Raw genomic sequence first — 12,934 nt, forward strand, 5'->3', positions numbered from 1 at the left:
TTAGAACATGCCACCACCTACCCCACCTCCCATTCCACTCATTGCGCCCATTCCAGGGTCCTTCTCTTCTTTAGGAATTTCTGTGGTCACAACTTCTGCCACAGTCGAGGCCACCCCGGCAGCATCCAATAATGCCAGTCTTACAACCTTTGTTGGGTCAATGATTCCTTTTTCTACCATAGTCACAAAAATCTCCTGTCATAGTATCATAATCAAATTTTGAAGAGCTCTACATTATTTTCTCCACTATCAAAGATCTTTCAACACCTGCTTTCTTGGCAATGGTCATTGTAGCAATTCCAAGTGTTCTTTTAATAATTCCTATACCAACTTTCTGATCTTTGTTAGCTGGAGCCAAGGAGTCCAAGGCTGGAATACACTGAAGCAGGGCACAGTCTCTGCCCAGAACAATGCCTTCTTTCACAGTTGCTCGTATAGCATTAGGGCATCTGTAAACCTTTCTTCTCATTCACTTCAACGTCACCAGTCCCACCAACTTTCAGCACAGTACTCCATCTGAGAGCTTTGCTGTACATTCATTCATTGTTTCCTTCTCATAGTCACTAGTTGTGACATCTAGCTGCTCAATGATTTCTCAAATACATTTTTCCATGTGAGCCTTGTCACCTTTTCCTTTCAAGAGTATAGCATCATATTTGGTCACAATAACCTCTCCAACCTTTCCCAAGTCATGAGGCTGAATATCTTCAAGACTTAGGGTCAGTCCCTCTTCTCTAAACATTGTACCACCAGTAGTAATAGCCATATCTTAAAGCTGTTTTTTTCTATTGTCACATAAACCTGAAGCTTTGACTGATACAACCTGAAGACCAACTTTTTGTCTATTCAAAATGAGTGTACTGAGAGCTTCTCCATCAACATCTTCAGCAGTCATGACCAAGGGCTTATGGTGAGCACTGGCAATTTCAAGAACAGGTACAACAGACAGGGCACTAGAAATTTTCTTTTCGCTCAGTAGAACATAGGCATCCTGGAATTCACATTTCTGACCTTGTGATGCATTAATAAAGTAGGAAGAAATATAGCCTCGATCAAACTTCATGCCTTCAATAATGCCTTCTAATTCACCATCTAATGTTTTTCCATCCTTTACTGTGATGACACTGTTTCTTCCGATATTTTACAGTGTATCAGAAATGATGTTGCCAATTTATTTGTCCCCATTTGCAGAAATTGTAGCAACCTGAGCATTTTCTTCCTGGGTTGTCACAGGTCTGGAATGCTTCTCAAGTTCAGCAATTACAACATCAACAGCTAACATTACACCTCTCCTGATTTCCACTGGATTAGCACTTTTGTTGATCTTCTTGAAGCCTTCCTTGGCAATGAGCATGCCAGGACACTAGCAGTGGTGGTGCCATCCCAAACCTCTTCATTTGTGTTATTGTCAAGATCCTGAACAAGTTTAGCTCCAATTTTTTATATTTAAGCTTTAAGTCAACTGACTTTGCAACAGTCACCATCTTTTGTTAATGTGGGACTTCCCCAACTCTGTTTAATAATCACCTCGCCGGGCTCGGTGGCTCATCCTGTAATCCCGTGCCTTGGGAGGCTGAGGTGAGTGGATTGCCTGAGCCCGCAGGTTCGAGACCCGCCTGGGCAACTTGGTGAGACCTCATCTCTACAATAAATCAAAAATCAGCCGGGCGTGGTAGCGCACGCCTGTAATTCCAGCTACTCGGAAGGCTGAGGTGGAAGGATCGCTGGAGCCCAGCAGGTCGAGGCTGCGGTGGCCAGGAGCGGGCGCCAGTCTGGGCAACAGAGTGAGACTCCAACTCAAAAAAAATAATAATAATAATCACTGCTCTTCCCTTTGACTTCATTGTAGCAGCCACAACATTGGCTAAAAAGTCAAAACCTTGCAGCATTAAGGTTCTGGCATCTGTACTAAATATTACGTCTTTGGCACAGGCCCGAGTGAGATGGGGAGCCAGGATTGGGGACTCAAGTCTCATCTGGCAAAGAAATGCAGGTAATCATAGCATTTCTGAGGGTGTGGGGCGATGGCGGCGGACTGAGTGAGCCACTGCCTCTAGTGTGACAGAGAACAGTTTCAAATTTTAAGAAAATAAAGATCAAAGTTTTACACTACAATCATATTTGGTATTTATATAAATTACTCAGTGTTGTACAAGGGTAGTTTTTAATGTTAAAATCACAGTGATCTTCAAAAGATACTGTAATTTGTACTTTACATTCCACTGGAATCCTAACAATAAAACAAATTATGTTTCACGAAAACAGACTTTGGATACTTCAGATTTATGGACAGTTCCTAAAAAGTAATACTATTTATTTATTTATAGTGCTCAGTAATTACTCACATTATGCAGTTATAATTATAAATAAAAAAGAATATTATAATACGATCAGGAATGTGTGATAAAACATGTTTATTGGTATTTTACTTTGTATTTTCCTATGATCATAATGTCTTGGCATACCTATAGTAATTGAATATCTCTTATCCAAAGTGCTTTTGACCAGAAGTGTTTCAGGTTTTGGATTTTTTTCAGATTTTGGAATGTATTGCATTATAATTAGTTGAGCCATTAGTGATCCAAAAATCCAAAATCCAAAATGTTCCAATAACCAATTCCTTTAAGTGTCATGTCAGCGTAAAAAAAAAAATGTAGTACTTTGGAATGTTTCAGATTTCTGGATTACGGATGTTCAATGCATACTGTCCTTCCAGGGAAGTAAGAGATGTTGACAGAGGACAGAAAAGGGAAGAACATGCACAGTTCTTGACTTTTTTCATTTTATACTGAATTCTAAACAAACTAACTGCCTTGGAAGGTTCTTAACAATCAATCAATTTGCTTAAACTGAAAATGTTTCTTTGCACACCTTTCTTTACAAGTATTGAAAATTAAGGGCATTAAAAGAAAAAAATTTTCACTGGCTTTAGCATTAGATCTCTACCTGCTCCCTCGCTCTAACTGGCCTGAGTGTAAGTTACTTAGCCTCCGTCAATTTTTTTATTTACAAAATGGTGCTAGTGATACACATCCAGGGCAATAGGACGCTTTCGAGAGTATATGAACTCACATTTTATCTAGCAGTGTCTGGCATATAAAAGGTACTCAATAAAGTGGAGTTTCCTGGTTCATGATAGATGGAAATGCAGAAGTGGGAGATTTGAGTTTGGAGCTGTGGCTTTGATGACAGTTGTTTGCTTTTTATTTTGCAAAACAAATGACCCTATATATAGTATAATATAGCTGGCTTATAAAAGTATCTCTATATCATTGTATTCTAAGTTCAGGTTACTCATCACATTCCTTCACGGATATTATCAAAAGAAGAGTAAAGATGGAGAACAACTCATTTTAACTTTCTCAAGACTGAATACTTCCTGTTAAAGTCTTTGAATTTCCTAATGTAGCAGACAGAGAGAGGTCTGAGGTCTGAGTTTTCCATCCCAAGAGTGGCAGTTACATTGTAAGACCTGTCAAGAAGCATAAGATTACTAGCTAGAACATTTAGAAACAAATGTGTATCCTTAAGGACTGCAGTTCCAATAGAGTGCTAATCCCATTACCCAAGGAAAGGTTTGCAGCTGACCCTCTAAATGGATTTTAAGAGGTAGGCAATCTCTGGTGCATCTCAAACATGCTCTCTAGAGAGGACACCAGCAGTTTATAGTGTTCTCAAATGTTTTTTCTTCTCAAAATTAAAAAAAAAAAATTCTACCCTACATCTATGGAGTCATATGAGTTCCTCTTGTTTAATATCAAATCTACCAACAAAACAATTTATAATTAAATTATCAACTACAGCAAACTATAAACAAGGAAAGGACCTCAGATACCCATTGCTCAAGTCTCTTGTATCAGAAAGCTCAAAAATTACATATAGAAGGGACATTACCTGTTTAGGGAGAAAAATATCTCATCCTACATAACTGCCTAGCTTAAAAGTTATTCTTTTTTTTTTTTGAGTTGGAGTCTCACTGTGTCACCCAGACTGGAGGGCAGTGGCGGCTCCCGGCTACCGCAGCCTCGACCTGCTGGGCTCTGGCGATCCTTCCGCCTCAGCCTTCCGAGTAGCTGGAACTACAGCTACCACGCCCGGCTAATTTTTGATTTATTGTAGAGATGAGGTCTCACCAAGTTGCCCAGGCGGGTCTCAAACCCTCGGGCTCAGGCAATCCACTCACCTCAGCCTCCCAAAGCGGGGGATTACAGGCTGAGCCACCGAGCCCGGCCGGTAAAAGTTATTCTTATAAGAAAGTGTGTGGAGTAATAAGCTTTCAAGTAAAAATAAATATTTATTGGAATAAGCGTTAAGTAAATGTTTAAAAATAAAATTTTATCATATAACTGTAAATCTCCAGATGTCACAACATATATTTGTACAGATTTAGTAAAAATATGTAATAGCAACTAAAATTTATCCAGCTCTTACTCTGTGCCAATCTATTTGCAAACACTGTACTCTCATTTTCCTCATTTTCAAGCCCTTGAAAAATGAGACTTTATTGTATTAAGCAATTTACCCAAAATTACAAAGCCAGAAAGTGGCAGAATTAGAAAAAATAAAACCAAGGTTTACACAGCACAAATCAGTTTCAAAAAAAAAAAATTACTTATTTCTCATAGCTCTCTGACTCTAGAAAGCAGGATTATTTTCATATGTACTCCTATTACCCATGGGGAAACTGAAGTTCAAGGAGGTTCAGTGACTTGGTCAAGTTCACACAGCTTGTACTCCTGCAGCTGGAACTCTGGACCAGTGTCTCATGACTCCACATTAAATGTTCTTTCCAGCATAGCATGGTGATATTAAAATCTGACATTCAATATTTGATCTCTCGTACAGGCAAACAGCAAAAAGCCAGGCTCCTATTAAGTTATATTTCCCTCCTGAGTTTATTCTTCTTTATTGTTAAGAATACATTTGATTTGGATATTTAATTTCTTATCCAAAGACAAAGTTTTCAGTTTTATATCTAAAATGAGTAAAGGTAACAGTATTAAAGAATCTAAAACCACCTGTATCTAGGGAGAACCATTATCAAAGGTTTCTTAGAAGTTCTGAAAGGAAATGTTTGATTTTAAAATGAAACTATTAGTCATCTAATTTATATACTTGAAAATGACTTAAATTGGACTGTTTCTTTTTGTTAACTTACACAAGAGACTGAAATGTTACGGGTCAGAAGCCTGCACATGAGTACCATAAAGCATCAGTGCTCAGGGAGGAAAGGTGCTTCCCCTTCAGCTGCTTAGTCTTTTTGGTCTTAGGAAGCCTGCACAGGTCTATCATCAGAAGCTGCAACAATGCCGGGTAATTTCCCATTTCCTGGCCATTTCAACATCTTGCAAGGTCTCCCAAAGTCTAATTTGGCATCTTGACGTGGATTTTTAGATCTGGCAATAATATACTACCTACATGGATTATAATATTAATAATTTCATTTAGGATCTTTATTCTAGAAAGTTTACATTTCTTAATAAATACACAGAGGTCACCAGGCAGGGTGGCTGACGCCTACAATCCCAGTTCTTTGGGAGGCAGAGGCGAGGGGATTGCCTGAGCCAAGGGGTTCGAGACAAGCTTGGGCAACCTGGGGAAGCCTCGTCTCCACAATAAATCAAAAATTTAGCCAGGTGTGGTGAAGGCTGAGGTGGAAGGATCACCTGAGGCCAGCAGGTCGATGATGTGGTAATCATGAGAGTGCTACCACACTCCAGCCTGGGTGACAGAGTGAGATTCAGACTCAAAACAAAATAAAACAGTCGGGCTCTGTGGCTCAGCCTGTAATCCCGCGCCTTTGGGAGGCTGAGGTGAGTGGATTGCATGAGCACGCGGGTTCGAGAGCGGCCACTGCACTCCAGTCTGGGTGACAGAGTGAGACTCCAACTCAAAAAAAAAAAAAAAACAGAGGTCAAAAGAGTACATAAAATTTTAAAGTATTTATATCTACTTCCATAAACTAATTTAAAAACACTGTCACTTGAATCTAACATTGCTTTGAAGCCTCTTTTTTCTTAATGAATTAAAAAAAACATTTAGCATGTATTGAGCGGGAAGCATAAAAACTTTCACAAATAGAGTGGTTATAGTAAAACAGAGTAATTTGAGTAACAGGAAAAGTAACCAGATGCCAGCTATCACAGTTATACATGGTACCAATTAATTACACTCAGCTTTTTAATTACGATCAGAGATATTGTAAGTGTTGGGAAAACATTTAAAGACCAAAACTTGGAGACTCTATATTTGGGATGAGGGAATCCAAATACAAAATGACTATTTATCTCAGTGACTATTACATATGACAACTTCCATTTGTACAGAGAATGACTAAGATAAAGCAGCATAGCTATAGTTTTGGCTGGATTCATAAAATTTTATTTGTCATAGGTTTATTAAAGTATTATAAATAGATATTACAGATTTATGATTATTTGCAGAAACTTCTGCCCCGTGGAATTTATATTTGGCTCCATATACTATGCTCATGAACACGTATTTGCCTCTTATTTTCTTAAATATCGATGAATAATGCAGTCTTGAACTCAGCAGCGTTTTAGTTGGCACAGCTTTTCTTCCAGATGCAGCGTCAAGTATAGTCTTGAATTAAGGATCAAGTAGCATCTTTAATGCTGCTTCCCAAAACCATCTGCTAGTTTTGAGGGGCTTTAATAAACCAAATGTCACCTTACATTTTCCATTTCTAAGGCCCCTAACAACAGTACTAAATTGGCTAAATTAAATTAATGTTTTAAAAGCTAAAAACACATAAAGAAAAGACTAAATAGTGAGAATTTAAGTATTTTTCTCCTAACTGGAAGAGTGGACAGAACTTTTTGTTTGTTTTCATGGTCAGGGTCTATTTGAGATACAGTCAGTTTTTTTCTGTGACTTGACTGTCACAAGTTCAGACTCTGCTTTACGAAGAATCCATGAGAATAGGTCTATTAAAAGTTAACCTGTGAGCATGGGTAATAAGGGTTTATATTAAACCGAAACTCGGGGCTGCTGGCATTTAGAGCTTGATTCTGGGTCATACTTCAGTTTATTTTCTTCATGTCCTTCTTGGGAAAAAATGCCCAAGGAATAAAGGAGGATTCATAACTCTCACTCCTATTTAAGTATGTTCTAAGATTACTTGGTTTTAATTGCTCACCCTGATTGTAGTTTGACATCTGTTCCAGTGTTCCTTCCAGGAATCAAGTCAGATGCAAGAAGGCCTTCAGTCCGCCAGTTGCTCAGTCTTCCATGTCTAATTATTTTCCACACCAAAATTATAAGCGATGGTCACATACTCATAATTAAATATTTTAAGAAGAAAAATAAAATTTAAGCTTTTTTATTTTTATATTTTGGGGTCAGGGTCTCATTCTGTTGCCTAGGATGGAATGCAGTGGTACCCCATGGCTCACCACAGCCTTGACCTCTTGGGCTCAGGCAATCCTACCGTCTTAGACCCCTGAGTAGCCACTACACTTGGCTAGTTTTTAATTATTTGTAGATATGCGGTCTCTCTATGTTGCTTAGGCTGGTAAGCTTTTATTTTTAAAAAAAAAAAAACAGGAGTATAAGATATCATTAATTTCTCCTTATTTTTCAAACTCTCTTCTCCAAATATTAGTAAGATTTTTATAGCAATTTATGACTCTGTTTCTACTCAGTGTTGCTAAATAAACATTGTGATTTTATTCTGTTCTGTAACAATTTTTGATAGTCTTGAAACTCAGTTTTAGTGACAAAACGTATAAACATGAGGGATCTAATTCTGAAGTAGTTATAGTGTGAGAGTAAGACAAAGGGACTCAGGCTCCCTCAGGCTCGTACACTTTCTCCAATCATGGTTGAAGGTTCAGGATTCACTCTTCCACATTCCATGCAATACTTAGCCTAGCTTATCAGAAAACCCCTGTAACTGGAAACAAATGAAATGAAACTTCTGTTCTACGGAGTCTATGTCCTCATCTCGTTTCTTAGTTGAATATCAAATCTTTCAGACACAGATGGTGATAGAAGGTCATAGACTGGGATGAGGAGGAGGGATCCAGGTGGGCACATGTAACAGAGAGTCTGTGTAGGAGTTCGGGGTACCATGTGCCAGGGTGGGCACATGTGCTCTCCTTGACCAGGCGCTTCCCAAGGTCATTTCTTGTCTCACTCCTCTTCCCTCTATTTAGTTCTCATTCTAAAGGTATCTTCTCAGTCTCCTTTGCTGCCCCTTCCTTGGATTTAATTCTGGGGTGAGAAGGCATAAGTGTTCACACTTAGGGCAGTTCTGGAAGCTGGACCTATTTCAACATTTCAACGGCACAAGGACACAGCAGGCTCTAGAATAACATTGTTTTGTTCAACCTCTTTCTTTATAATGATAAGAAAAAAAAATCTATTCCTGGCCAGAGCCACTGTCAGAGTGGAGTCCGCCTGTTCTCCCCACATCTACATGAGGTTTTCCCCAGTACTGTGGTTTCTTCCCATACCTTAAAGCTGTGCATATTAGGTGACTTGGAGAGTCTGAATGGTTCCAGTGTCAATGAGTGTGGGTGTACATGAGGATATCCTCTGATGTGATGGTGTCCCATTCAGGATGAGTTCCCATCTTGTCCCTGAGCTGCCTGGACAGGATTCAGCCATCTGTGACCCTGAACTAGAATAAGCAGGTTGGAAAATGAATGGCTGAATGAATGGGTGAGTGAATGAATGAATGAATGAATGAATGAATACAAATTAGTGTAAAATAAAAATTCATAGAGTAGATGATAATCATACAAGTGTATGACAATAACGATGTGGTGTGAAAGCACTCAGTGAGCCACCATATTGGTTATCATTTGATTTTGAACTATGCAGTGGTAGGCAGTGCTCCTGACAATTTTTGTTTGTAAACATTTATTCCTTGATTTAACTCACAACCCCTATGACTGCCATCACTCACCGATTCCTCAAAAATTGGGCAAATAATTATATGTATAGCTCACATTTATTCCAATGTTTAATATTAGCGGGTTTTAGGACTTTAGATTTTGGTGCTGTTTTTGCAACCAGAAATATGCTGTAGAACCTTAATTCTAATTTATATCAATCAGTCAGCAGTAAAATTGGTTTCATTAAATGCTGTTTTGACTAAAGTCACAGTTTTCAAGAACTTATGGATGCTGTTAAGTGAGAATTTACTGTACAGTAATCTGGAACCAGTCCGCCCAAACAATCCCAATCTCTCCACTGGATTACCTGGGTTATTTTCGGCAGTTTTTTATTTGCAAAATAAAGTAATAATAAGTACTCTCTTCACAGGGTTGTTATGAAATTAAAATGAGAAAGCACTTAGAAAAGTGTCTGGCACACAGTAGGTATTCAGTAAATGTTGGCTGTTATTAGTCAAATGAAACCTAACGAAGTTCTCTGGAGATCTATATCATATATTACCATAATAAGATGGGTGTTTGTAAATGTAAACTTTATAGAAAATATCCACACAGAATAAAATAAACACAGGAAGAAACAGGCTGAGAAAGAAGATAGCACCAGTTAGAGAACTTAAACAAATGAACCTTATGTTCAGGTGTCCTCAGACACCTCTGAGTTAGAAAACCTTATCTTTTCTCTGAACTACTTTGTTCTGTAAAACTTATCCCAATCTTTAATATCAAAATTATTCACATCCTTTCTTTTATGAGAATGTAAGCTACTCAGAATAAATGTTTACTACTAAACTAAAATGTTTTTAAATAAAGTTAAAACTCTTCTTTCTCCCTTCCCACCTTTAATCCTTACCTTGAAAATTCAAAGCTTGAACAGAAGTGATAATATCGTCAAACAAAATGAACAGCTAATTCAAACTTTGTCTTTAAATGTTTCTGGTAATAGAAGATGATGAATTTATATACATTCATAATAATTTTCCTTCTTCTCTTTTGGCTCACTTCCAAAACTCATCTTATTTTTCAGTCCAACTGCAAAGTGATTAGCTTTAGCAAACTAATCTTCAAATTCTTGCCAAAATCAAAAAGTCACTCTTACCTTTTACTGTAAATGGGTTTCCCCAGGAACCATAAGCAATGAGTATATTCCAGAATGTTTTTCAATTTAATCTCTTATTCTTTGTTCTAACATTCTGTGGGCAACAGTTTAATTCATTCCATTTCCTTCATAAGTACTATATAGCACGTTTTTCATCTCGTCGACCATAATTATTTACTCATTTGGACAGGAAAGGAGGAACTCAAACTAGCTTTCCATTATCCAATTACATATAGAATTCATGCTATTATACATAATACATGTGTATTCCTCACTGATCTAGATTAATGTTTGTACGAATATCATACATTGCAAAATATGTTTCTAGGATCATGAAATAATTACCTTTTCTTTTTCTTCTTAAAAATATCATGTTTCCTGTGCTTCCATGTCTTAAATGTATCTTTTTCTACATAATAATCAACCCACACTCACTTATCTGCATCAAAATTGAATGAATGTAAATTTCTAACCCTTTTCTTATCTTGATATCTAAGACACACCATTTATCATAATCTATTTATAATAGTTACACAAATTTTAAAATTAGCATATTCTTTGTAACAAGTTTAATGTTGGGCTTAGGAGACAGCAAACTGAATTATTTTCATTTGTAACTATTTCTTGTACTAATGGTTCACAACACAGTGCCCTGAATGGAAATCAACCCTAACGATCTCACTAAAAACGAAACGCCCCATCGGCTCCATTTATTTAGAAACTTAAACTTTTCCAAGATGTAATGATTTTGTGTTACACTCTAAATATTTTAATCAGAGCAAACAAGTGATGGATTTTTTTTTAAATCCACATTTATTAATGAATATTTCATTAAATTTCAAGTCAGCTGCCATGAGAAACTTTACATGTTATATGTAATTTTTCATAAATCATTGGATGGCTTAAGCAAGAGGAATACACCCTATTTAAACTGGTTCAGATGATGGGGAAACTCCACTGTGACCACCCTCTCCAAGCAGACTGAAGGCAGATGGTGCTGATGTGTTCAGCAGAGAGAAGTGTTGATCACAGAGTGCCTGCCAATCAAACACTTGGGAAAGAAATGAGCGCCATCTGTGTTTTAATTACTATAGCATAACCATCCAGAGTAACTGCCAGAGCTGTACATTTTCATAGAGTATGAGAGACAAACCATTTACTTTCTCTCATAAATGAAAGTAGAAATTCCCATATATAGTACTTACCAAACTAACAAAACGAGCATTGCTGATTAACAGCAAAACCTATGACCGTAGGAATATCCTCTTTAAAATATTCCTATTTTATTGCAGTTCTATGCTTCACATTCTTTCTCTAAGGCAACTCTAATGCCTGTGAAAACATTATATAGATAAAAGTGAAACGACAATATCTGAAAAAGCAAAATATTATATGCAAATTTTTGGATACCTAAGAGTCATCCCACCAAAATTCAATAAATGGGAAAATTATAAATATCACTTTTTATCATTCTATATGCATTGTATTTGTTACTATATTATATACATAGTATCCCCAAAATTTATTTTAATGAAAGAAATACCAGCACTTTCCAAACTTTTCTAGCAAGTGATACCCTACTCATTTTCTCCCAAATAATAGTAGGCTGTTTCATTGTTGTTGTTCTACTTTCTTTTTCTGTTTGCTATTATTCTCATAAATGAATTTATTCTGGAACTCACTTTATTTCATCCCAGTATAAACAGAAAGTGTGAGAGAACAGATATAATTTAAGGTCTGTACTTCCACTCTGGAGGGTTTCAGAATCTGTGACCCAGAAATGCAAGGAGGCAGGAAGGAATATAGGGAGGTATTACAGAGAAAGAGGTCTCCTTTGTCTTTTCATTCTGAATTCTCCCAACATTGTCTCTTCTTCCTCCCTCTCACTGGCACCAAATATTTGGCGTCAAGGATTAGAGAATTTATCCAGAGATTCATACAGATCTCTGAAGTTTCAGTTATGTTTTAAAGTTTGAAAAGAGGTATAAATGTGCACAAATATGATGAAAAGATTTCCAGACTCTTAACAAACGAAATTGATTCCTCCCATTAGTATTTAGCAAGTATTTATTATATGTTGAGAGTTGGAGTTTAAAGATGAATAAGGATGGTTCCTGCTATCTCAGAGTCTAGTAAATAACTGAATGTAAAAAAAAACAAAAAAAAAAACTGAATCTAAGAAATTGCATGACTGATGGCAGATAGGAGGGGAGAATTGATTTTGAGGGGATTTAGGAAGACTTTCAGAGTAGATAAGTCGGTTTTCTCTGGGACAAATGAGGCAGAGGGAAGACACGCTAGACAGAGAGCATCATGAGCAAAGGCAGAAACACTTTGACAGCTCATCATGCTTCCTCACACCTACTTACTTCTTGGGAAGGTGATCTACAGTGTCAAATGCTACCAAGAGGCTATTGGAATAAGGTTTGGAAAGGGCATATTACATTTATCCACTAGCTATTGGCAACTTTTTACAGAACAGTTTTATGCTTAAAGCGGGTTTTAAAAATGAATGGAAAGTGAAGAGGTGGTTAGCAGTTTGGTTGTGAGAGGACAGGATAAAGAGAAAGGGAGAAAGAAAGGAAGGCAGACGTGCAAGTATCTAAAGGAGACACCATGGAAAGAAGGTTTGAAATTTAAGTGATAGAAACGGTTGCTCTTTTTGACACTATGTAGAAGTTTGGGGGGTTTTTTGTAGTTAATTATTTATTGAGTTATGCATAATTATTTTAATTAAGAATTGTTTCATTGAGTAATAGAAAAGCTTATACAATCAAATACTTACCTTTTGCTAAAATAATTCATTTTTTATGTCTAAATTATCCCCCACCTTTAATGCTACTTACTTTCTCATAATTTTATTTCTCATTTGTATCTCAATATAAATAGTGACAAGACAGATATTGTATGCTACATT

At 36.9% G+C, this 12,934-nt stretch overlaps 1 pseudogene; it reads right to left on the reverse strand.

The window, feature by feature from the left end:
• Positions 1-2,006, reverse strand: LOC103263010 (annotated as a pseudogene).
• Positions 2,007-12,934: the final 10,928 nt, after the last annotated feature.

Source organism: Carlito syrichta, unplaced genomic scaffold (assembly GCF_000164805.1).
Source record: "Carlito syrichta isolate Samal-C Ts95f unplaced genomic scaffold, Tarsius_syrichta-2.0.1 Scaffold304700, whole genome shotgun sequence".
Taxonomy (NCBI): domain Eukaryota; kingdom Metazoa; phylum Chordata; class Mammalia; order Primates; family Tarsiidae; genus Carlito; species Carlito syrichta.